The sequence below is a fragment of the Rousettus aegyptiacus genome, unplaced genomic scaffold (assembly GCF_014176215.1).
Source record: "Rousettus aegyptiacus isolate mRouAeg1 unplaced genomic scaffold, mRouAeg1.p scaffold_m13_p_6, whole genome shotgun sequence".
NCBI lineage: Eukaryota > Metazoa > Chordata > Mammalia > Chiroptera > Pteropodidae > Rousettus > Rousettus aegyptiacus.
In genome coordinates, this window is record NW_023416309.1 from 25004880 (window position 1) to 25028160 (window position 23281).

The window sequence follows — 23281 nt, forward strand, 5'->3', positions numbered from 1 at the left end:
AGTATTGAGCTTCCAGTGCTATGAAATAGATATACAATTTCAGAAAATAGGATGAGTAAGTCTCCAGTTCTGTTGAAAAATAATTACGGCTTCATGTTTATTTTTTTCAGGTTGAACCTATTGCCAGATAATTATTTCAAAATGAATCTCTTTCTCAATCCTCAGGAAAAGAATGCTTGGTATGTTTTGATTGGTTAGTGTGCCATCATGCATTTCATGAGCCCTTTGCTTAATCGGATGTTAATGTATTCTTCTCAGGCAAAGGAGAAAGACCATGCCCAGAGATGACAGCAGCAGCATCTGAATTGCTCGACAGATCTTCACTTGGTTTAATGTGCCCAAGAAAGGAAGACAGCTCTGTCCTCTTTTATCATATTTTTCCATAAAGTCTCCCTTGACTGACTAGCTTCAATAGTACCATACACTTCTCCATCATAACCCTCAACACACACACACAGTGTCTAAATGAGTAATAACCTATTCAGTGTCTGTCTTCCCCGTTACATTGTAAGGACCATGATGCTCGTATTCCAGGCCCTATTCCTAGTGCCTAATACTGTGCTTGGTACATAGTGAACCTATTTAATTATATTCCGAGTTAATGAATGAATAAACAAGCAACTGCTCTTTCCCTAAGGGCTGGGCAGTTTAATCCCAAGATATCTAGCTCCTTTAGAAATAAGTCTTTCTAGACAAGTATGAATGACATGAAAATTTTATAAATATACTATTTCTTGAGGAAATATTTTTTAATTTATTCTGCCACACAATGAAAACACTTTTATCTGGCAATCTTTCCATCATGTTTACATTTAGTAAACATGTATTTAACATTTTTTCTTTTTTAACATTTTGTCAAACTTATATCTTATCATACTATTTATGTTTTTACCTTGTATGCTCTTAGATGCCCTCTCTGCTTGCTCAAGTTTGTGGATGCTGCAGGTAAAGTACCTTAGCTGTCCTAGCTTCAGGGCAGCATTAAATGCTGGCATTGGCCCAGCCCAGGCCCTGGATGAGCAGAGATCAGACACTATTTGATTTTAACAGATAAACAGGATCCTCATGAAGAAACATTCAGGCATAAGATAGTAGAGAAATGACCAAACTTGACCTTGAAATTCTGTTCTCAAAAAGTAGGTAAATTTCCGAGGAGATGGTTTATTGGTTTATGATCCTGAGATTAAGAAATAGGGCTTCCGGGGGAAGTATCAGCATCGTGATGTCATCAGAGGAGGGAGCGAGGTGGGTCTAGGCAAAATTATATATCTGCTCAAAGCTGATGCTCAATTTGTACCACATTTCAACTCTTTCCCTCCAGTCTTCAAAAACGTGGATTTTGGTAACCCTGTTGGCCTTGCCTCTTATTGAAAAAAAAAAAAACAGTTTTCCCATTTAGCGACTGAAAAGCAGTCTGTTGTATGGGTAATATTTAAAAAATTATTGTCCAAGGGGGGCTAAAAGCAACACTGTATAAGAGTGCATAGCTTTGGCCTTCTGGGACTCTGTGCTGGCCTCTAGGCCTTCTACGAAGCTAATCAGGATGATGATTAGAAATATCCAAAAATTGGAAGGTAAGAGACAAACTAAGGATATATATTTTTTAATCTTAGAAAGAGAAAAAAAATTACTTTGTTGTGGGAGAACAAAAGGAGAAAGACTAGAACCCTGAGTTTATACAGGGATGAGAAAGAAGTTTGTTGAAAGAACTTTAGAGTGGGTAGGAAACGGACCAAGAGATGAAGAAATAATTTTAGAAACCTCTGCTAGATATTCTCTTGGCATTCTTTGAAAGTGCCCAGTAAATATGTGAATTACCTTGTTACTAGTCTCTGTTGTCAAACTTGTGCTTCTTTGAATGAGGCACACCATGCAGACTGGACTACCTGGGGCCGCATGTTTAAATGTGCTCCTTCCCCCAAGCTCCCTTCCTTTATCCCTATATATAGGAAAACCAATGTAAATGAAGCCCAACTAATAAGAATTTTCTTAGCTAATTTAACTTTTTTGTTCCCAGCAAACTCCTAAGAGAAACAAATAAATGAAAGAGAATTATCTCATACAAGAAATTCTGTTAGAACATACATGTACACCATTGTTATAGGATATATACATTCTAACATTTAACACTTTCTACATCTACCACTCTAATCTATAAACATCAACACCCAACTGAAGTTCAGAATGATGACTCTGAGATGCTTTTAAAATCTCACTTTTTGTAATTACAAAAAGAAAAAAAATAACCAAAAGAGATTTTGGCATAAGATTCAATCCCTTCTAGCTGTGGGTATTGTGGTTAATAGCCACCTTAAAGACACAGCATACAGTTCAAAAAGGGATCAGGAATCCATCGCTTGTGGCCACACGTATGTAAAAGGAAACCTCATCTAGATGCTTCAATCATTTTTGCTGTTTCTTTTCTTTAAAAGACAGAACTTTATGAACAGCACCTAAAAGAATCTCTCTGTACCCTGAGGAAACTCTAAAACGCTAAAGAGAAAAAAGCAACTGTACATTTCTTTTTCCCACTGGAAACTTTTTGCCTAAAATGACCCATTTCTACCAGTTTTGTTTCCACTTCCTAAACCAAAACAAAAAGGCAGGCCCTCATACCCACACAGCATTTATAGCCATTACTGTGGCCATTTGTATGTGTGTGTGAGTGTGCGTGTGCATGTATGTGTATATGTGCCTTTTTATTTCTGCTGAGAAGAAAGCCCTAAATTTCAACTTCTCTTGGTGGTTTCCTTCCCAGGCCACACAATTGGCAAAGCTCTGAATCCCAAGACCTCCCAAAAACACAGAGATGCCTAGGAATCTAAAACAGGTACCACTGATTATTTTAGCAGTAGAGGCCTTTTGCTTTCATTTGCCACTGTTACTTAAACAATTCTTCAGACATGATTTTAAACTCCCCCACTTGGTCTTTTTTTCCACTGACAGATTCACCCTGATTCTCTCCTGCTCTTCTCAGGCTTTGGCTCTTGACATCTTTGCTAGAATCGATATCAACACCATGGTTGTGTTTATGTCTCCCCCCATTTCCAGGCTCCCTGATGTGGTGAGTAGAGCTCTGGGAAGTGGAGCCGAGGGGGCTGAGTCATCAGTCATCATCTCTTGTCTCCCTGGGTCTGACCAAAATGACAGAGGCTCCTCTCACTAAAGTGTTACTGGGAGACCACAGTAGAAAGGAGGTGGAAGACTTCTCCCAGTTGACTCTAACCACTTTAAGAAAGGACACATTTTCAGAAGAGCAGTAGGGAGATGTTAGTATAGAAATCTCAGTTTGGCTCTCATTCCTGTTTGTCCTTTAGGCCACAGATTAAATGTGACCTTTTCAAAATGGATAAACCTCTTTTGAAAGCTATTAGCTGAATATATACATACTCTGTGACCCAGCATTTCCACTTTTGAATATATATGTATATGTATATATAATATATTCATATTATATATTCATATTCTATACCTGGGGTCTCCAACTCCCAGGCACGGACCAGTAAAGGTCCATGACCTGTTAGGAAACGGGCCACGCAGCAGAAGGTGAGCGGTGGGTGAGCGAGCAAAGCTTCATCTGTATTTGCAGCTGCTCCCCAGCACGAGCATTGCCACCTCAGCTCCACCTTAGATCATCAGGCATTAGATTCTCTTAGATGCACCGGTCCCTGGTGCCAAAAAGGTTGGGGACCGCTGTTCTATACCATATATTTAATACATGCATATAAATAATACATAATATAGGTAATAACAAATCCATTCATACGTTCACCAAAAAAACATGTACAGGAATGTTCACAGCAGCATACTTATAATAACTAAAAACAGAAACTACCGAAGTACCTACTAACAGAATGAGATAAATTGTGGTATATTTACATACTAGAATACCACACAGCAATGAGAATGAAGAAACTATAACTATACACAACAATACTGATGAATACCACAAACATAATATTGAGCAAAAGGAAGCAGAGAGAGAGTAAATATTGTATAGTTTCATTTATATAAAGTTAAAAACTAGGCAAAATCAATCTATGCTGTTAGAAGGTCAGGATAGAGTTTGTGATGGGAGTGATGACTGGAAAAAGGTGTGAGGAGAGTCTTTCGTGGCACTGGTAACTCAGGTTTCTTATCCAGGTGCTGCTTACCCCAATGTGTGCAGGTCATAAATGAGTTATGCACTTCCTCTCCTATTGTTATACTACAATTAAAAACTTAAAAAGTCATGTTCTTGTACATGCTATAACATGGATGAACCCTGAAGACATTACGCTAAATGAAATAAGCCAGACACAGATGCACAAATATTGCATGATTCCGCTTATATGAGGTATGTAGTCATTTTCACAAAGACAGAAAGTAGGATAGTGGTTACCAGGGGCTGAGGGGAGGGAGGAATGGAGTGTTATTGTTTAATGAGTACAGAGTTTCAGTTTGTGATGATGAAAAGTTTCTGGAGATCGATAATGGTGATGGTTGACAACAATGTGAATGTACTTAATGCTACTGAAAAGTATATATTAAAATGATTATAATGGTGACTTTTATGTTATGCAGATTTTACTACGATAAAAAAAAAATCATCTTCTCATTGCATACTTACCTGATCACCTCACAGAAATAACACTTCCAATTATTTCTATCACAAAATCACATTTATTTCCACCACAACATTCTTACTACTTGCTGCTTTCTTGTTCTTTATCTATTCTCAGTATTCTTATTCTCAATGTCTACTAGAATGTAAGCTCCCTGAGGATAGGTATCTTGTATGTGTAATTCAACTCTATCTGACAAATCAACAAATTTTCTGAGCGATCTGAAACAAGTTATGAAACCCTTCTATGAACTGTATTTCATTTATTCATTCTACAAATATTAAGCATTTGTGTTTATATTACGAGGGATTCAAAAGTGATGAGGCAGCATGTTCTTACAGAAATGAAGCTAGCTCTAGCAATGCGTTCCCAGTCTTTAGCTAGCTCTCGGGTAGAGGCTAGATCAGAACAGCACATAGCCTCAGTCTCCATTCCTAAAAGATTGCTTATCTTTTCTTGCTAGTATAAATCAGCCAATTCCTACAATGTTTTCAGAATGTAAACTTTCTTTTGAAGTGTTCACTTTTGCATAGGACCCCAGGGAAAAATGGGATCTAGTCCTAGTCCCTGGCCTGCTGACAATAGATGTAGGATAAAAGGCATCTAATGAAGGAGCTTTCGGGTAGAAAAAAATTTTTTTCTATAGACAAGGAAGGTAGAACAGCTTCCTTATGCAATAAAATTTGGGTTTTTAAGAAGGATTTGAGTACTTGGAAATCTCTGGTTCCTTTTCCAGTTCTTATGGCAACTCAGCCCCAAAATCACAAGTTAGAGATTCTTAGAGCATGCTGTTCATAGAAAATTGAGGCATTTCAGGTTGTGACTCTTTAAAAAACCAAACTCTGAGGTCGATTTTGTAGGCCGTTGGCTGACTTTGCAGTCTTCTCAAGTATCTGATGTAAAAATCTGAACATTTATTATTAAAGAGATCACTTACTCAGAGACTCTAAATTCAATATACCAGCTAGAGTAACTAGATGTCATTCTAAAAATGGTGGTACAATAGGGATTCACATAAAGGGCTCTTGGACTTCAAATACCCCAAGAGCATCTGTGAAAAGCATAAATAAGTACAATGTGTCTTGTTTAGATTCTATCATGTGAGGTCAAATGGGTTTAGATATTTCTCACATTAGTGTGTGAACAGTGTCAGGGAACACATCCCAATTATAAGTTATCTACAAAGAATATATGTAGACAAGCTGAGGAAGTTGGCAGGCATCCTTGGATCTGTAGGTTCCTTAAGCCACTGGTTTCACAGTCCATCAGCCAATTTGTATCTGTGGGACCCGAGAAGCCACACTTACTAGGTTGGTTCCTCATAAGCTTTTCTAAACTGTTTCATGTCATCTACTAAGTAAATGCTGAATGAATTATGGCTGTGAATTTATAGCTAACATGAAATCTAGATCACCACCTCACATCCATTATACTAGTGACAGTGGTGGGGTCACAGTCACTTATCTTAGAGGTGGGGCAAGGCAAGAAGGAACTTGTTACTCCCAAGGTTATAGTGGTATTATATTTCAGTGTACCTGATGGTTACAAAGACCAAAGAGATAGGAACCACGCTGCTATTTTTCGGTTTTTCGGCTGCAGCCTTTGCTTAACTTCAGTCAGTGCATCTTTCAGGGGTTTGTTAGAAAACAGAAACCACTTTTGCTATTTTAAGCAAGATGAGATTTAAGAAATGCAGAGAATTGAGTACATGTAAAAGATTGGAAGGGCTGGAGAAGCAGATTTGAGGTGGGCCCTCCGGGATAGTTCCCAGATTACAGAACTGGCCTGCCAAGGAAACAGCTACCCTGCCATAAGAAAGAAGGTACAGAATCAGGAAACTGAGCTGCTATTGTTAGCTTCAAAATCTCACAGCCTAAACAGCAATCTGGAAATCATGATGCCCCACCCCTACAGCTGTTGCCTTCAAAGTCACACTGCTCCTGCTAAACTGACATCAAACAAAATTGCATGTCCAGCATCCTCTACCTTGGCCACCATGGAACTAGTGGCTGGATACTGAGGGCTACTACAGAAAGCCCAACCACTCCACACCATGCTTGCCTGCAAGAAACAGAAGCAACAACAGTGATTCTCTATGCACATATCTATCTTCCAAATGTCCCTCAAGTACAGCTGAGGGACCAAACTTAAATCACATCCGGAAGCCTAACTATAAAGGAATCAGGAGATAGAGTTTTTAGATTTCCGGCCTATATGGTACAGACAGGTATCCTAAAAAAAAAGAAGGGATGCTGAGCACTAATCCACTATGACTCCCCCGCCGCCCCAACCAATTTGCTGTGTCCATGGAAGAAAAAGAGGACAGTGATAGCAAAGAGCCACAGTCGAAGACATTTCCTGGCTTGAAAACAGAAGTGGAACCAGGAAAGAAGAGAGAAAAGCCTAGCCCAATGGAGCATTTGGGCAAGTTTGACATGGAAAATTTTTTTGGTTTTTTGGAATCCCTAGCAAATGCTGCCCTCTGATGTTTGCAGAATAAACTACTTTTGAGAAATTGCTGAAACACAGCCTGATGAGAGAACACATCTAGCTATAGTTTTCTCGAGTGAATATCTATGGCTAATGAATGTCATAGAAATTGGGGGAAATCCATTAAGTTGGACATCAAAACTGCTTTCAAAAGATGCAGCCAATTGACATCCAGATCAAGTTTTGCCAAGATGTTACTGACTCAGACCTCTAGATATAGTTTATTCTTCCCTCCTTAATTAAAGTGGGGAGGTTTCAAGTATTTCTTGTGGGTTCATGCAATGATCAGGAAAGCAGATGATCAATTAAATTATGAATCATTTACAGAAATTATGGATCAAAGACTTCCAATAAAAGAATTTAATTTATTGCCAGTATTGTTAATTTGACTTTTCTTGGCTTGTAATCTATCTTTACGAGATGCTTAGAACATGCTTTTTCCCCAGTATTGCACCTATAGGAGGATGGTTCTCTTCTGTCTTCCTTCCAGGTTGCTAAAATGTTAAGGTCTAGGGTCTATGCTTGCAGAAAGTAAGTCATAGCCATCTCCCTCTATCCTCTTCTTTCCTCATGGCCATCTTGTGGTTAACCAGAATTGTGTTTTGGGATCTTTGGATGAGTCAAGCTGGGTTAGCATAGGCCTCCTCTTTAGACAACTTTATGTGCGTTGTCTATATTGGGGTTGGGGGTCAAAAGCACATTTATCAGTCAAGTGTTACTCCGTTTTCCTTTGTTAACCTTCCTTGACTATATGCCTTTTCTGGTTATTCCCTAGTACAATTTAAACATTCATGGGTCTCTAGTCAACATAATTTCTCATAGCATCTCAATCTCACTCTGACTTCTAATTGGATCCAGGCTAGAGAAGCAAAGAAGAGTAATGAGAAAAGTTGTAGCACTCTTTTCCGAAAACTATCACCACCTTAAGACCACCATCTCTGAGAACCTCTAGGTATTTGGGAACTCTTTGACACACAGTATAAAACCATCCAAGTCTGAAGCTAGAGCAGACTAAAAGGTGACAAGCTAGAGATGCTCAGCAGAAACCACTTCTTATATTGCTTCAAGCAACCTTCCACTTCCAGGTGCTAGAGCTATCCCCATTCCCACTTCTCTGTTCAGTCCTCTGGCATTACGGGAAAGGCGTTTGCAAACAAGTCACTGCAGAGATCAGAGAGTTCCTTCTCTGCATAGCCCGGGGGACACACATCATGCTCTTCCCACTCCACTGTTTGCTTTCCCACTGGGGAAGAGATGGACTCATCTTCAGGATGCAGGGATGAAAGGCTGCAGAAAACAACAAGCTTGAAGCTGTGTGGGGTCAGGGCTGTGTGTAATCAGTCATTAGGGGGCCCTGATCTGCTGATCTGCTTCAAAGCTTTGGAATTTGACTTAAGAGATGTCTTCCTGCTGGGTTCTCAGAAGAAATTCCCAGGGACTAGAGGTTAGGTCTAGCCACAAAAGTGAGATCATAGATGGAGAAACAATTAGAAGAGTTTGCAATGCTGTTGTTATGATAATGACAATAATAAGTCAACCACAAGGATCCTCCCAAAAATGTCAAATCTCCCATGTTGAACAGTTCAGTCATAGTACAATAAAAAAAGTGTAGCTTCGAGAGCCAAATAAATGTGGGATAGAGAATTGATTGTAATATTCACAAACAGGAGACAGATTAAACAAATTATAGTAATCTCTACAATAGAATAACATGTAGCCATTTAAAAATCATGAAATACATACATATTGCTAGCAGGTATGTAATTGGTACTACCTCTGTGGAGGGCAATTTGTCACCGCAGATTAAAATTACAAATTCATATACCTCTAATCTGATATTTCCACTTTAAAGAATTTATCTTACATGTATATTCACAGAGGTGCAAAATAACATGTACATACATGTACGAGACTATTTATGGCAACATTTTTTGTACAGCAAAAGATTTGAAACCACCATTAGGGAATCTGTTAAAAAGTTATAGTATAGTCATACAATAGAATACAGTGTAGCTTTAAAAAAGAAAAAAAGCAGCTCTCTGTATCCTAATACATTGCTAAATGTAAAACAATAATAACAAAAAAATCGAGGTGCAGAAAAGTATGTATATTATACAACCATTTGAAGTTAATAAAGTGAGGGAAAGGGCGTGGGAAGAATATTTGCTGGATGGAAGACAGCCAGAGTCCAATCCAGCTCACTGTTCATCTCAGAAGCCCTAGGCCTCAACCAGCTATGTACTGAGCTGTTCCTGAATGGCACAGCCTTAGCATTCTGTTACAGTGGATTTTAAATTTTAATGGACATAAGAATCATATGGGTTACTTGTCGAAAATGAAGATTTAAGGAATCTATCCTTAAGAGATTGTGACTCAGTAGATCTGGAGTTGGAACCTGGAACTGGTGATGTTTTTTTAATAGGCTTTACTTTTTAGAGCAGTGTTAGGCTCACAGTAAAATTGAGAGGATGGTACCGAGATTTCCTATGTATTCCCGGCCCACACACATGCAAAGCCTCCCCTATTATTGATATCCCCAAACAGAGTGGTGCATTGTCACTCAAAGTCCATAGTTTACATTTTGGTTCACTCTTGCTGTTGCACATTCTCTGGGTTCGGATAAATGAAAAATGACATGTATTCATCATCATAGTGTCATACACAGTAGTTTCACTGCCCTAAAAATCTTATGTGCTTCTCCTCTTTACTGCTTCCTTCTCCTTAACCCCTAGAAACCACTGATATTTTAATAGTTTTACCCTTTTCCAGAATGTCTTCATAGTTTTACCCTTTCCCAGAATGTCATATAGTCGGATTCAAACAGTATGTAACCATTTCAGATTGGTTTCTTTCACTTAGTAATATGCATTTAAGGTTCCTCCATGTCTTTTCATGGCTTGATAGCTAATTTCTTTTTAGCGCTGAATAATATTCCATTGTTCGAATTTATCAGAGTTTATTCATCTATTCACCTACTGAAGGTCATCTTTGATGTTTCTAGGTTTTGGCAATTATGAATATCTGTGAATAAATATCTACATGCAGGTTTTTGTGTAGTCATCAACTCCTTTGAGCAAAGAACTAAAAAGCATGATTGCTGAGTTATATGGTAAGGGTATGTTTAGTTTGGTAAAAAAAAAAAAAAAAAACTGCCAAACTGTCTTCCAGAATGGCTGTACCATTTTGCATTCCCACCAGCAACATATGAGAGTTCCTGTTGTTGCACCTCTGGCCGTGAAAACCAGTAGAGATTGTGGCTGAGACAGACGGCTATGGGAGTTACAGACATTCCTCTTAAAGGGCCCACGCACGGACTTACCGACACAGACTCACTCACTCAGCTACAGCGCTGAGGCAGCTGCTCAGAAAGGCGCAAGGGACACATGGGGAGGAGCTAAGTTGTCTGGCTTCAGGACAAGGGCTGGAGGGGCGGCTTTCCCCTGGACAGTGGCAGCCACCATATCTGAGTCTCCATCAACCTGGTTAACAGGTCGCTCTGCCCAGGTGATTCCCTGAGACCCTGCCTCTCCCAACTTGCAGGCCTACCCAAACTACCTCCAGTGGGATTTTTTTTTTTCATACAAATGGCCTGTCTTGGCTCATGCTGTGGACTTTCCTAAAATCTCTCAAAGGTTCACAAAACCCAAAGAAGCAGCATTCGGCCTCGGCAAGCAGCCCCAAGCCCCTAACTAGCTGCAGCCAGCCTCGGCTCCTGACTTAACCTCTTGAGGCACCTATAAGCCCAGCACGAGTGACAGCTATTTGCAGATCGGCTTACAGGTAGCCAGTACACAGGCTGTGACTGAACTTGGCCTGTATTTGGGCCCTTCCTAGGAGGCCCTTGGGCCAGCACACTCAGTGACCTGTTTTGACCAGTGCCAGAGCTGAGGCACCAAGGGCTCCAGCTCAGGAGAGTACACCCAAAAGTCAGACTAGGCAGGCACCAGAGCCCTGCTAAAGTGAATCCTGCTCCGTAGGTCACGCCCTCACCAGCCAGTCCTTACAAACAATCAGCCCAAGAGTCAATCTTTCCCATCAATGTGCCAACAGCAACTAAAGCTCAACTACAATAGGAGGGCACACATGACCCACACAAGGGACACACCTTGAGCACCTGCCTCAGCTGAGCAGGGAAGACTGTGACACTGGGCCCCACAGGACATCTACTACATAAAGCCATTCTACTAAGTCCGTGAGACTTAGAAGCCCTAACTAATACATAGAAACAAACACAGGGAGGCAGCCAAAATGAGGAGACAAAGAAACATGTCCCACATGAAAGAACACAGCAAAGCTCCAGGAAAGGAACTAAATAAAATGGAGAAAAACAATCTACAGTATTTAGAAGGTGCTAAGGTCTACGGAATAAAGAAAAGGAAGAGTGGGCAGAAGAGATGGGAGTATGAGGATGCAGATATAGGTTCCTATTTTAAAGGATGTTCAGGGCAGGCTTCATGTAAAAGATGACATTTCAGAAAAGACTTAAAAGAAGGAAGGAAGGGAGAGAAGCAAGGTCCAGGAATGAACATTTAGCTTGGTGAACGAGAGGTGGGTAAAATGAAGTGAGTTAGGGGTAGAATAGGGAATAAAGGGGAGGGGCAAATCTACAGCAATCCTCTTAATTGTAGTTCAAAAATGAGAGACAGACTTTTACTACTTTAAGTAGCAATTTACTCTTCTGCAGATTTCCAATAAAATTTCACTTTTTAATATTCATAAAAACTTGACACATTTTTATCAACTTTATCAATGTATAAACTGCATAATTCAATGAATTTTGATAATAATTACACCTGTGAACTCACCACCACACTAGAGTTTCAGAACACTTCCATCATCCCTGAGTTTTCCCATAACTCTTTGCAGTCTGTCCCCTCCCTCCACCGCCAGCCCCAGTCAACTGCCAGTCTGCTTTTTGTCACTGTAGGTTGGTTTGCATTTTCTAGGATTTTTATATAAATGAAATCATACAGTATATACTCTTTTATGTCTGGCTTCTTTCTCTCAGATGATGCTTTTTAAATTCATCCATGCTAATGTATATATAAGTGTTTCATTTCTTTTTTATTGCTGTGCATTTCACTGTATAAAATAACATATTTAGTTTATTCTTTCACTTATTGGTGGAAATTTGGATTTTGTACCATCAAAATTATAATATATTAATGTTGCTTTTATTAATTGTGTTCTAATAGTTATTATAATAATCCCAGAACCCAGAAATTTTAAGTGTTTAACACCTGTGGACGCAGGAAATTTTAAAAGTTCAATCTAAATTTATATACATATTTTTGCTCCAGAGAATTATTATAGGGTAATAAATAAAAGACATTTAAGCATGAAAACATATTACATTTGTAGGATAAAATTTTATAGAGGAAATGGAATGGAATGGTTGGAAATTTCTCGGTGCTAGAAGTTTGTTATATGTTACGCTATGGTATTTACAGCTCTTTATATACATTTTAAAAAGCAATGTGACTTTATCTTTTTAAGTTAATATTTACAATAGAAATTTAATACTTTATAACTCTTTAAACTTTAAGTTATATGTCGATTTTAAAATGTGAATGCGAAAATTAAAAAATAAAAGTAAAAATGTTCAAATATCCCTTTGTAACTGCACACAAACTTTGTTTCATTTCTTTAATATAGTTTTTTCCTGCTTCAAGCTGGTTTTGTCCAGATAATGGCATTGTGACTTACTTGCTTTTTCCACCCTCCCTTTCTGTATGCCTGCTCCTTAAATTGTTGAGCCTTAAAACATAAGATTTATCAAGAATCAGGGCTATAGTCCTGGGGACAATAAGTTTTGGTTACAGTACATGGATAATTTCTTAGCTTTAGATGTGGGCCATCAAGGGAGAGCCATCCCTCACTGGTCACGGGACCGGGCCATGGGACCAGATGGGATAGTGCCAGGCTGATTCTAGCACTGAACACAATGATCGATGACCCCAACTGCGTTAGTTTCCATGAAGACTGATTTTCCCTATATAATCTGTACTCCCGAGACACCTGGACCAGGTTTTTGAAAGCATTAGCTTGTGTCTCCAGGACTTGCAACTTCTCGAAATAAATCCTTACTTTCTTTGCTGCAAACCTGCCTGTATTTCTTCTTTGACTGGTGCGCAGGCAAACAGACCTTTTTTGTTCAGGTAACACCTTTTCTCAGGTTCAAGGTTCTAGAGGTCGTTCTTTAATTGTTCTGAAGTGGGCAGAAACATTATGGTTTTTGAAGTTCCCCAAGTAATTCTAATGTGCAGCTAACGTTGAGAACAGCTGTTCTAAAAACAGTAGTCTCTCTTAATTGAATGACTTGAAAAGTAGAAAAAAATAAATAAAAGCAGTATTGTTTATCATTTGCCTGGGAGTGTTAGTTATCTGGCAAGTAACTATTTGCAAGGTTTATAATACTAGCAAATCAACGTTTCTTACAGCACTTAAGCACAAAAATGTTAACTGTTAACTATGAATGGCAACTATGATGCCTTCCAATGATGAAATGCTATTATTTGTAATGCTATTATTTACAAGGCACTGGGCCAATTGTTGTAAGTAAATGGAATTATCTCCATTTTAGATAGTTCCAGGCCTGGAACACTGAACCACACAGAGGTATGGTGACAAAGGAAAACCCCAGAAGGGTGTAATTATTCATTAACTGGCAATTGCCCCGGGCTCATCTATTGGCCCCCTTGGAAATACACAGCGGTATTTCTTTTTGCTTATTGTCCAAAATCTCAAGTGTGCAATTTAATTTTGTTTTCTACTTCCCTATTTTTCCTCTATTCATTCTCTTTCTGTGCCTTAGCTATTTTTTTCTCACTCTTGTTTCTTGTTATGACTTATAGTATAGTGTAGTATAATGATGTAGTATACTATAGTATAAACTAGGATTTGGGCTGAGGACAAATTTCACAGTTAATTAGCCATGTGACCTAATATAATTGTGTAAACTGGAGATCATTGTTGCCCTATGCAGTGGGCTGACTGGTAGCCTCCTGAAGGAAGTGTTCACATCCTTATCCCTAGGGCCTTTAACTATTACGTTATATGGGTAAAGATGTGATTAAGTTAAGGATCTTGAAAGGAGGACCTTATGCTGGATTATCTGAGTAGACCCTAAATGCAATCACACATATGTCTGTGAGAGAAAGGCACAGAGAGTTTTGAGACATACACACAAGAGAAAGTGACGAGAAGACTGAGCTGAGATACAGCTGCCATGCGCCAAGGAATGGTGACAGCCAAAGAAGCTGGATGGGGCAAAGCATGGACTCTGCCCTAGAGCCTGTGCAAGGATGGTAGCCTCACTGAACTCTTGACTTCAGAATTCCGGCCTCCAGTATTGTTAAAAAATAAATTTCCATTGTTTTAAGTCATCAGGTTTGTGGTAAATCTGTTACAACTACAAGAAACTAATACACTCTGGATACCTCCCAAGGCAAAGAATAAGCTAAGGAATGTACATGTACTTTGTAAATGAAAGTGCTATACAAATACAAACTGTCTTTACTGGTCAGTCTCTACAAGGACCTCCAAGACCATGCAAGTAGCATTCATCACAGATCAGTTTTCATTGATCTGATGTAAGAGTTCCTGGGGCTTTCCTTTATTGCTGTATACCCTTCTCCTTAATCCTTTTCTTCCAATAAAGGTATTTATTTATTTTGGTAGTGGTATAGATATTGTTAATGGTAGGAACTCCTAAAGAAAATGAGTTAAAACTACCTTAGCCCTATCACCTAAATCTTGCTAGCAATTACCCATCCCTTTATCCCAAGATCTTATGTTAGACCAGGATTTAGGCCAGGTCTCTCAACAGCAGCAAGACTGACACTTGAGACCAGATAATTCTTTGTTGTGGGGACTATTCTTCACATTGTATGTTTAGCAGCATCCCTGTCATCTATCCATTGCATGCTAGTCGTATTACCTCCCCATGTGACAATTCAAATATCTCTAAAGGCCAAATGTTCGGAGGAGCAAATTTACCAGCCTCCCCTGCCCCCTCAGCAGGTCAAGAAACACTTGATCTGTCAAAGATCTGGTATACCTCCACTCCTGGTAGATAACCCTAAACTTCATTTGCACATTAAGATCTGTCCTAGATCTAAGAGGGTGCATCTCTTAGTTGCCCACTGATTCATCATTAAACTGGTTTTGATAGTTTCATCAGTATTTCTCAAATTATGATCAGTATTCCATCTGTAGCAGAATCAGTTGAGCTTCTTATTGCCTAAATGAAACACTCGTTTTTTAAAATTAGTGTCAAGTATACAGTACATTGGTTAGACATCTATATAGTTTGTAAAATGATCCCAATTGCTTCCTCCCTCCCCTGACCCTCCACCTAGCCAACGTATTAATGCTAACTGCATTCCCTATGTTGTGCTCCCTATCCCTGTGACCATCCATTGGCTACTAATTGTACTTCTTTTAACCTTTCACTCCATTCTCCCAGCCCTCCAAACCCCCCTCCCCTCTGTCAGTCACCAAATTGTTCACTGTATTCGTGAGTCTGTGGGCCTCTTTGGATCCCTGATTTTTGGAATCCTTTGAGCTTCCTGGGTTTTATGTCCATTTTCTTCACCAGGTTAGGGAAGTTTCCCATCATTATTTCTTCAAACAGCTGTTCAACATCTTGATTGATTTGCTTCTATTACACTGATCAGACGAATATTTGGAGCCTTAATAGTGTCCCATATCCTCCTTAAATTATTTTTATAGTCTTGACATCTTTTTTCCTGCCATTCTGATTGTGTCCTGATTGGCTTGCTTTCACATCATCTAGATAGGGTATTTGATCTTCTTTATTCACTTTGCTTATTCCTTTGTTTATTCCATTACTTCTCACCTCAGATGCGTTCCCCATTTCAGACTGGTTCCCTTTTATAATTTCCGTTTCCATTTTTATGTTTTTTATCTTTGTTGAAGTTCTCTACACTTCCCAAAAGTTAATTGAGCATCATTATAACCAGTGTTTTGAACTCTGCATCTGTTAGATTACGTGATTCCATTATATCTGGATCTCTGTTCTGTTCTCTCATATGGTTTCTGCTTCTTTGTCTTCCCATTTTGGCTGCCTTTCCATGTCTGTTTCTATGTACTAAGCAAAGCTCCTAAGTCTCCTGGTCTTATTAATGTGGATTTGTGAAGTAGGTGTCCAGTGGCACGATCCTCAGAGAGGTTCAGCTGCAGGCCAAATTTAGCCCAAGCCTCTACTCTGGAGCCACCTGTCAAGATTCAGCAAGCAATCCCCAGATGCTGTGCTTACAGTTGCCTCAAAAGGCCACACCAGAAACCGAGGCCAGCTGCCTCCACCAGTGTGAGTCTCAGCAAGGAACACCTGACTTGCTGAGGCTACACCTGGATGTGGCTTTGGTGGGGCCACAAGTTGGGGGAGGTGGGAGACTTCAGGGAATCTTCTGGGCAGAGGAACCTCTGTTATCCAGTTGGATGACGTCTCGGCTATGATGGTGCTGTGTCCGTGCACTGGGAAGGGAGAGGGCTCAACAGGGAACAATGAATACTGCTTGCACTTCTATCCTGAGCGAGTCTCTGACAATGTCTCCCTGTAAGTCCCTGGTGCCTCCTGAGCGCAGCCTAATCAGCACTGGGGCTCAGAGTGAGCAGGTTCCTCACCATGAAAATCCGCGCGCAGACATGGCCCCTTTAAGAGGCATCTGCCGCTCCTGCTGCCTCAGCCTCAGCCTCCGTCTCACTGAGCCACTCGAGACCGGGCAGTCCCATGTCCTCGCCCCATCCTACCTTCTGCCATTGCAGGGTGATTTCTTGGATTTCTCCCTAGTTGTATGGCTTGTTCAACCCAGGTGATTTTCCCTTGCTGCTCCTCCTTGTTTCCGTCACAGCTTTGATTTGGTCACCAAAGGGATGAACAGAGCATCTATCATCTACGCCACTTTTTCCCCTCTCCCTCATGAGTTTTCATTTTACAATTTTTGCAGATGTTTCTTGTTTTGATTTGTTAAAGAGTGGTTTTGATGAACTTCAGACTCCAGATGGATGATACTTTTAATCCTACTCTCTTGGTCTGAAATCTCATCCTCCAACGAAGTCCTTCATACTTGCTGTCAGTTGAACACCTGATATTAGATACTACGGCCTAGCCTCTGCGTATCTTGACATCTCAGATCCATATACCCACTGTACTGATGCATCACCTGTCTATCCCCCGTTAGCACTGATCTCCTTGGATGCACTCTCAGGCTTCCTTGGAATCTGATTCTTAGATTTTCTTTGGATGCACATTCAGAATTCTGTGTTGAGAATTTAGCTAAACAACTCCATCATATTGCTGCCTCAGTTTCCGTTTTGTGTGGCCAAGTGGCCTGTAGGGGCCTTGAATTGTCGCTAGCGCCTCCCTCGAGTTCTTGCCCTACATAACCCCAACTGCCCTTGTGATAAGGACTCTCCCCTACCTCCAAGGGCTTTTCCCTTGTGCACCCTTTAGATAAGATCCCCAAGAAGCTTACCAACACCCAGCCCTTTTGGGTTTGAATTGACCAATCCAACCTTAGTCTAGGGACCCCAATGCACTACACCCAAGGACCCCAATAAAGTCATATGCCCCAGGTCCTCCCACTGTCTCTCTATCTGCACCCTGCCTTGACCTCCCTCCCTACATGGCCCCTCTGGGTATGTCTGGTACCTCCTCCAGCACCTATAATTAATAAACTCGTCTACTTCACTTTCTCTTTTGGTCTTTTGTTGAACCCTGGCTCACCATCAGACACCCCAGAGCTATACTTAACAAATGTTAGTTTTAAAAATTCACAACATTGTGTTCATCTCTATACAAAAGAATCTTTAGCTCTAAACAATGTAGTAATTCTATCAACCATCTCAGCTTCAACGTATTTTTGTGCACAAGCCCACATTCTAAATCCTGGCCTTGTTCCTCCCTAACTCTAAAAACTATAGCACAGAAAAGCCAGAAATCCACAGATACAGGCAGAGAAATGGGTCAAGTTGAAGGAAATCAGTTCCTTCTCCAACATTCCCCATCTTGTTGCTCAAAGAAACTTGGAATGATAATCTTTTATATCTTTCTCTGCCTTATTTCTTACACATCATCAATTAAAAAGTCCTTTGGATTTGATCTTGTAAGTATCTCTTGAATTAACCTAATTCTTGGCATCCCAAACATATAGCCTCTGAATGTGCTGTTTCCTTGACCTTTCTACAGCTACAGAAGATTAGCTGCCTAAGTGGCCACTTCACTGTCATTTTAACTTACCATAACAACCCAGCTCTCCAAAATTACAAAGAGAACAAATTTATAGATCTGACAAATGCAAATTCATGTGAAGACGTCACTGATGACATAGAATAATAAAAATTAATATCAAAAAGCACCAATTTTACTACAGATTCAATGCAATCTCTATCAGAATACCAGCTGGCTTCTTTGCAGAACCTGATAAGCTGATCCTAAAATTCATATGGAAATGCAAGAGATCCAGAATAGCCAAAACAATCTCAAAAAAGCAGAACAAAGCTGGAGAACTCATACTGTCAGTCACAAAACTTACTACAAAGCTACAGTAATAAAGACAATGTGATACCAACATAAAGATAGACATATTGATCTAACAGAACCAAGACTTTAAAAACAAACCTATATACCGATGGTCAATTGATTTTTTATAAGGGTATCAAGACAATTCAAAGGAGAAAGAATAGTCTGTCAACAAATGATGCTAGGACAACGGATATCCACATGAGAGGAAAAAGCTCGACCCTACCTCACACCATACATGAAAATTAATTCAAAATGGATCATAAACACGTAGATAAAAACAGATGGGGGAAATCTTCATGAACTTAGATTTGGCAACTGTTTCTTATATTTGACACCAAAAGCATAAACAGCAAAAGAAAAAATAAACTGGACATCATCAAAATTAAGACTTTTGAGCTATGAAATGATACCATCAATGAAGTAAAAAAGACAACTCCCAGAACGAGAGAAAAATTTGCAATTCTTATATTTTACAAGGGACTTGTTTATAACCTATAAAACGAACACTAGAAACCCTACAACAAGATAATGTGGCAAAAAATTTGAATAGACATTATAGAAAATAAACAGCCAATATGCACATGAAAAATGCTCAATATCTTAGTCATTATGTAAATGCATGTCAAAATCACACTGAGGTACTACTTCCCTCTAGGATGGCGATAATAAAAAAGACATATAATAATAAGTGTTATACAGAGAACAGATTGGTGGTTACCTTAGGTAGGGGTGGGGAATGGGTGAAATGGGTAAAGGTGGGCAAAAGATACAAAATTCCACATATAAAATAAATAAGTCCTGAAGATGTAATGTACAGCATAGCAAGCATGGTGACTAGATTTAATAATAATGAACTATATGTTTAAAAGTTGCCAATAGAGTAAATCTTAAAAAGTTCTCAACACAAGGAAAAAAGAATCACCACCTAGCTATGGATTAAGATGTTAACTAGACTTATTGTATTGATCACTCTGTAATCTATACAAATATCAAGTCATTATGTTGTACACCTGGAACTAATATGTTGTTATAATGTCAATTATATCTCAATTAAAAAAAATAAAAGAAAAATGTAAATGTGGAGAAATTAGAACCTTCATACATTGTTGGTGGAAAAATAGTGTGGCCACTTGGGATAACAGCCTGGTAGTTCTTCACATGGTTCAAGATCATTACTGTATGAGCCGGTATTTTCTAGGTATAATTTCATTTACATGAAATATCAGAATACACAAATACAGAGAGACAGAAGGCAGATTAGAGTGATGAAAACATCCTAAAATTAGATTGTGGTGATGGTTGCACAACTCTTGAATATACTAAAAAAAATTTTAATTGCACACTTTAATAGGTGGATTATACCTTAATAAAAGTGCTAAAAATATATCAATTTTAATTTTGAATTGCATTGATATCAAATATGAATTCCTCCTATATCACTCTGATGGTTGGATGATCAACTGTTTGTCAGCATCTCAGATCTCCCTACCACTAACCATGATATTCTCTAGGATATCTAGTGCACTCTGGCCACATTGTCCTCTTGTCTGTTCCCTAAATACGTCATCTTTTTTCCTGCCACCATTTTTACAGAAATCAGTCAAAGGGGTACATGACGATTTCTGAATATCATAGCTGTGGTAAAATCAAAGAAAAATATATTCATATGGTAGAATACGAAATTGTAGATTCTAGGTATATTAGAAATGTTTTAGAGTGGCAGATGCTGAGCACACTTCTCTTTTGAAATTTTGTACTTTTATTTAAACTTTTCTTAAATTTAAAATTTAAATTTAAAATTTTGTCCTTCAGATTTCAAAATGCTAGGGTAACTAAAAGTGAAGGCTTTGGAGTCAAGATATTTAGATTCAAATTGTGGTGCTGCCACTTCTTTTGAGGAAGTTACTTAGTATCTGGTAATCCCATTTTCTCATTTGCAAAAATGGAAATTATAGCACTAACCTCATCAGGTTGCAGTGAGAACTAAATAAGTAAATCACATAAAGTGCTTTACAGTATCTGCAACACAGTAAGGACTAAATAACTAAAATGGAAGACTGTGTAACATAATGGTAGAGTCAAAAAAAAAGCAGAATCTGAATCCTGGCCAACCCCTTAAGAGCTCTGGAACAATGAAATCTCTCTTGTTCATGGTGTTTTTCCTTTCCTCAAATATCTATAGATATTTTAGTTCTCCACTTAAAAATTTTAAATAATATATAGAAATGGAAACATCATTCAGAAAAAGAGTAGCATTAGAAAAGCGAGCCTCACTTCCTGCCCTCCCATACCTATTTCTATCTCCCAGGCCGCTCTACTTTTCAGGTTTAGTATGATTACATCTATAACTCTAACGTGATTGTACCCCTACATCTTTATAAATAAGCAATGTCTCCATAAAAGATGAAAATTTTAATCACAGCAACACGACTTCTCTCAATTTTGGTTTTTCTTCCATTGCTGTATAACTTTAAATAACATTTAAAGTTTTTTCTTGACCAACTAACATTAGAAAACCTCCACTTCCTCCCAAATTATCAACTATACTTAGCTTATACATTTTAGTAGTTTCTTTCCAGAAATTTGTTCATTTAATTTGTTGGCATAATATTGCTCAGTATTCCTTCCTACTTCTCCTTATTTCTGTAGTCTGTAATAAAGATCCCTCTTTAATTTCAGATTCTAGCAATTTGAAGCTTTTTTTCCTAGGTCAATCTAGCTAAGAGTCTGCCAGTTTTAAAGATCAGTTCAAATAGCCAACTTTTGCTGCCATTTTCTCTATTGTCTATTTTATTAATTTGTTCTAATTCTTATTTCATTCCATCTCCTTGCTTTGGGCTTAGTTTGCTCTTTATCCAGCCTTAAGGTGAAAGGTTAGGTTGTTAATTTGTGATCTTTTATAATGTAGGCAGAAGCAGTTACACATATTCCTCTAAGCACTGCTTTAGTTGTTATCTCATGTTTTGGTATGTTGTCATTTTCATCCATCTCAATGTATTTTCTATTTCTCTTGTGATTTATTTTTTGGTATATTGGTTATTTAGAAATGTGATGTTTAAATTCCACATTTTTGTTACCTGCTCAAATGTCATTCTTTTTTGATGATTTTGCATGATCTTAATCTTTTAAAATTTACTGAGATTTGTTTTATGACCTATGGCCTATCCTGAAGAATGTTCCATGTGCTATTAAAAAGAAAGCAAATATGTCTGGGCAAACATGGAATAAAGGGAAAACAGTCCTCAGCCAGCTTGATTCCATACTTCAAGCACCATCAAGCCTACTTGCCAGGATTTAAGTCGGGGATTCAACACCAGGAGAGGTGGTATCTCTTTCAGAGCGAACTCACATCTTACATGTGTTAAAAGTAGCCTGGGGTTAAATAGAAACAGTATTTACCAATTTTTTTCACATCATGACATACAAGAAAATGCTAATATTCACAAGGCAGGCTGGAGTGAACAGAAGAAGCTCCTTATAGAGAACTCTGGCTCTTCCAGGCAATAGCCCAACTAAACAAAAAGGTAAAAGGAAAAACTAAGCGCTGTTAACTACAGTGACCATATGTCCTAATTTGCCTGTTGTGTGTGTATATATAGTCCTCACCTTTTCAAAAACCTTCCAGCTTGTACGATGGATTACACCTACACTATCTAGAACCCACTCAATACCAGCCCCTACCACACCAGCCTGGGAAGCTGAGCTACATTACTCCCCTGAAGTGGTTCTTGACCCTGATTTCACCAACAGAACTTTTACAAAAACTCCAAAGCCCAGTTATACTCTCCAGATTCTGGCCTAGGCGTCTTCATGTTTAAAAACACTAGAGTTGATTCTATTGAGCAAGAGCTGAGAATTACGGCACCTAGTCTGAACAGAGCCTATTATGCAATTGCTCGTCAGCCGTCACTATACTTTTCTCAGTTTAAACAAAATAACAACTGGGAGACACAAACTCTTTAATCTGTCCATTTGCACTTAACCCTCTCAGGCCCCAATCTAGATTTCTCTCCAAGCATTTTAGGAGTTGACTTTTGTACTAGCCCCTACTGCTCAGAACTTGTGAGACCTCCATGTTTCTACTTCACTCACCTTATGTGGATTGCTCATATTGACACACCAATGAGCACCTGTTGATTACTATTTACCTGCCTTCCAAAAGTACCTACAAATTGCTGCTCTACTGATGGTGCTGTTTCTTGTTTTCTGATATTGCTGTGTTTGTCTACTCCACTTGTTTTGCATTTCTTTAGTCACTTTGATGAAATTTTGGAGGAGGAAAAGGGAAGAGGGCTTAGTCTCACCATTTTCAAACCTTTTTTCATCCCTTGGTCATTATTATAGGGAACAATGGTTAGTTCTAATTATTTTGCTCATGTACATTTTCTTGTTCTTATCATTCAGCAACAAACTGAATCAACAACCAATTCTCATTTTCCATAAAAAAGAGGAAACTTTCCCTTCTGAATCCAAGATAACACTGTCAATGGTATTGGCTAAGGGTTGTGACATGTATCACCATCCATTCAGTCATTCAGGCTCTTATTACAAACGACAAGTACGAGCCCTACAAAAATAACTGAGGGTGAGGAGATAGCTTTGGGGAAATAACCTGAATTGTTTAGGTCTAATTAATATT